The sequence below is a fragment of the Ovis canadensis genome, chromosome 2 (genome assembly GCF_042477335.2).
Source record: "Ovis canadensis isolate MfBH-ARS-UI-01 breed Bighorn chromosome 2, ARS-UI_OviCan_v2, whole genome shotgun sequence".
Classification (NCBI taxonomy): domain Eukaryota; kingdom Metazoa; phylum Chordata; class Mammalia; order Artiodactyla; family Bovidae; genus Ovis; species Ovis canadensis.
Window position 1 is genome coordinate 56,232,292 of NC_091246.1, and position 4,388 is coordinate 56,236,679.

The 4,388-nt window shown below is 42.8% G+C and overlaps 1 pseudogene; it reads right to left on the reverse strand.

Annotated features, from left to right (window-relative positions):
* Positions 1-2,191: 2,191 nt before the first annotated feature.
* Positions 2,192-3,351, reverse strand: LOC138434559 (histone-lysine N-methyltransferase KMT5B pseudogene; annotated as a pseudogene).
* Positions 3,352-4,388: the final 1,037 nt, after the last annotated feature.

Consider the following 4,388-nt stretch of genomic DNA (forward strand, 5'->3'; position numbering starts at 1 on the left):
CTAATTGGAAGCTACAAATCAATGTGAACCTGTGATTCACTTATATAGATGTTAGTTTTTCAAGCACTTTATTTTGCCTGCCATGCACTTTTTCAAACAATCCTTATTGCTCTGTATCACATTGAATTTTAAACAGTTCTCACTGAATTTTCTTAAACACTCACACCAGATGAATGGAAAGGTAAGAAAAGAAGAATTTGTGGCAGCTTTTTTTTTTTTTTTATTCATAGCTTTAATAGGAGCTTTGTAATGGCTGTACAGGCTTTGGATTAAGGCAGTGCCTCTGCTACAAGTTCACTTGTGACAGAGACAACAACACTCCAGGGATGTCCTTGTACATCTAACAAATGTCAGGCAGCAGTTTCTTGGGTTCTTGACAGCGGGTAGCTAAATTCCACTGTAATTGCTAACTGTAAAATTTGTCACAGCAGATTGAATTTTTAAAACATTTTATTTGAAAACATTATCTATTTGACTGTGCTGGGTCTTTAGCTGAGGCATGTGAATTCTTAGCTGGGCATGTGGGATCTAGTTCCTTGACCAGGGATTGAATCTGGGCTTCCTGAGTGGGCAATGTGGAGTCTCAGCTGCTGGACTGCCAGGGAAGTGGCGGTAGACTGACTTTTACCACTACTATTCGCATGGCCTAAGTTTTCAAAGAGTCGAATGGTGTGACGATATGTGTGATCGGATGTGTTTCTGTGTGTGTGTGAGAAAAGCCTTTATGAGACACAAAGTAATTTTTCCAAAGGACCATGACACTAGTTCATGGAAATACTTTCCAATTTGAAATCAGTCAACACTACATAGAAAATAAAATTATACAGTCATTAAAAACTGGAAGTATCCTGCCCTTCTGCTTCCTGCTTCCTTTTAGTTTCCAACCCTTCTCATCCCACAGGCTATTTTTTCCCTCTCTCTCCAGAAAGACAATGTTGACTGCAGAGAAGTTAAAAGCCTTCAGAAAACAATTCTGTCATCTCTTCAATAACAACAAAGCATCTGCCAACTAGCAAACTAACATAAATCTGCATCAGCCATGTCCTTCTTTCTCCTTTTTATGTTGATCTCCCTACTATCTAATGTTTTGAATTTTACCCACTCTGGTGTGCTTCAGAACTTTACACTTGTTTCTTTATCTTACATGGTAAAACTTACCCTCTAACTTGAATACTTTTCATTAATTCTTTTTTTTTATTATGCTGCATTTATTATTAAAACCAACAGTCAACAGTGAATGACAAAGTAACTGCTCTTTTTGGTTCACTTTGGACATAGAGCCTGAAGAGGAACAGCACTGCCTTCCACACTAGAGGTCAGCCCTGGCTTCCGACTCCAGCAGCAGGCTAATTCGGAAACACATGGCAGTGACATTCTCCATCATGGTAGACACTGTCCCTTCTCTCTGGGACTTTCTGTAGTGGAGAGCACCCAGAGGTGGGCTGAAAACATCAGAAGACAGGAAGAGTCTAAAATAGTCAGACCTCAGAGGGTACTTACTACTCAGAAGTATGTACAGACATTTATAGTGCTAAAATAGGCATATTCTGGGGACTATCAAGTTAAAACTTTTAAATTTTATTCCTATCAGAGACAAGAAAGAGTGAAGAGCCTACTGCTTTAGTGGCCACTAGAGCAAACTGATGTCACCCAGATGAAGACCAGCAGCGATCAGAATGCTTCCAGGATGTCAAAGCTCCACAAACATGGCGTGTTTTCTTATGCTCATTTGGGATTTCTTCTTTCTTTTCTCTTTATTCTTCATTCTCTTTTTCCAGTTTCCATTAGGTCTTGCCCCCACAAGCCACTGGGATCTTAAAGCTTGTCCCTTTCTCCTTTCCATCTCTCTTCCCACTTTTGGCAGTGGCTACAACTCGTCACAGTACAGTGACATTCAAACTGCCACTCTACCACAACTCTGAGTCTGAGGACTGGTGGCTTGGCGAACTGGGTCAGCTCATTCTGCAAACGGCAAGCAGGCAGTAAAAAGGTGGAAGCCTTGAGGCCAGAAGCTACGAACCCCAGGTCCATCACCCCCGCTAACAGACTGGCCAGAGCGGGACACGCAAGTGCCCGCGGGCCGCGGCCCCGTCCTCTCTCTGTCTTCTTGCACACCTAACACCACCGCTACAGAGAAACTCACACCAGGAAAGCTTTCTGTCAAACATATGATGACCTTGTATTGTTTTTTCCTGAGTGGTATCTGCATCAGTGTTTGAGCTGACAGATTGACTGTCTGAATTTTTGCTGCTGTCACCTAACTTTTTAAGCCTATTTAAACGTTTATCTGTTTTTCTGAGTCCGTATTTGCTATTGATAACAGGAGCAGCCGCAGGCAGTCCCACTCTGGATTTAAAAGCACCAGTTCCTCGTCTTTCACAAGTGTAACACTCGCAGAATTCATTGTTTTCTCCAAAAAACCCATCTCCATAATAACAAGAAATTTCTTCTCCAGGTTCAATATCTCTTAGGGCCTTCACACATGCTGTATCTCAACCAGTTGACACAAACTTACAGTTAAGTCTGCAATCATGGTTTATAAACGCAGCAGGACCAAGCCAGAGCTGAGCACAGTTTTTCCTTGTGGAATACATGACACTGAAGTCATTTTCTCCATGTCTAAGCAGCATGTTCTCCTCAATTTCTGAAAGTTTGGCAATACAACCCACCAGTAATTCTATTTTGTCATTTCGTTTCCACTCTTTGGTTGCAACTATCTTGGCTCCATTTTGTTCTGAAGAGTATCTATTACAAGGCAATATTTCAAATCCACTGTCAGTTGCAAGCATTCGCAAATAAATAAATACATGTTCCTTGAATAATTTCTCCTGCATTTTGTTCTTGTTGAGAAAATAGTGCCGTGCCCATTCTCCTGAAGTCAGACATTTGAAGGCTTTCTCCAAGTGCTCATCTTTCTTAAAACGTTCAATTACTTCTTTGAGTTCTTCCTGCCTTCCTTTAATAGACCGAAATCTTACAGGGTTGTTGTGAGAAAAACTGTCAGATTTTGAAAAATGCCTTGAGCTCCTTGGAGGAAAGGCGCTAGTATTCATTTTGTGTGTTTGAAAACCTAAATAGGAATCGAGAACCAAACTGGTTGCTAGGTCATCATTTTCACAGAGTTCCTTGGCAGACATTCCAGAAGATGGTACATATCGACTCTGTCCTTCAAAGCCTGAATTCCCATTACATCTGCTCGACCTCCTCTCGCCTGCGTTTCTGCCAGCCTTCACGCTGTCCTTCCCCGTGTGCTGTAATTTTGCTTGATTCTGCTGATGGTCGTCAGACAACTTGCCTCCATGTCTCCTGCCATTCACCACCATGTTCTTGGATTCTCCCAACCACTTCATACCCACAAGCATGAAGGGGGCGCGCGTGGGGGGGGGGCACGGGTGGGGGGGGCGGGGGGGGCGGGTAGGGGGGGCTCCAGGCACATTGTCTTTCTTTCAGAAATATGTGTCACATTCCTCCAACCTAGTTAGGCTAGGCTTACGGCTAGTAGGAAGATTAGGAGAAGGGCTATGGTAAGCATTGTGTTTAGGTTAGTTGTTTGTGAGGCTCATGGTAATGGTAGGAGCAGTGCAATTTCTAGGTCGAAAAGGAGAAATGTGATGGCCACTAGAAAAAATTTTATAGAGAAGGGAAGGCGAGCGGATCCCATGGGGTCAAATCCGCATTCGTATGGGCTTGTTTTTTCTGAGTACACGTTCAGTTGGGGGAGTCAGAATGCGATAGTTACGAGTAACATAGCTAGCGTAAAATTAGTCAGGAGAGTAATTATAAGGTTTATTGTTCTTTTTCGGACTAGACCGAAACTAACTGATTGGAAGTCAGTTGTACTGATTAATACTAAAAGGACATGAGCCTCATCAATAGATGGATACATAGAGGAAAAGTCATACTACGTCTACGAAGTGTCAGTATCAGGCAGCGGCCTCGAAACCGAAATGATGACTAGAGGTGAAGTGAAATTTCAGTTGGCAGAAGAAGCAGACAATTAAGAGGGTAGATCCGATGATGACATGGAGGCCATGGAATCCTGTAGCTACGAAGAAGGTTGAACCCTAAACTCCATCTGAGATTGTAAAGGGTACTTCATAGTATTCTGATGCCTGTAATAGTGTAAAGTACACGCCTAGTGCAATGGTGATGAATAGGGCTTGTAACATGTGGTTATGATTTCCTTCTATGAGGCTATGGTGAGCTCAGGTAATGGATACTCCTGAGGCTAGAAGGACAGAGGTATTGAGTAGTGGGACTTCAAGAGGATTAAGTGGGTGAATGCCTGTTGGGGGCCAGCAGCCGCCTAGCTCGGGTGTGGGGGCGAGGCTTGAGTGACAGAAAGCTCAGAAGAATCCAGTAAAGAATAGAACTTCGGAGATGATAAA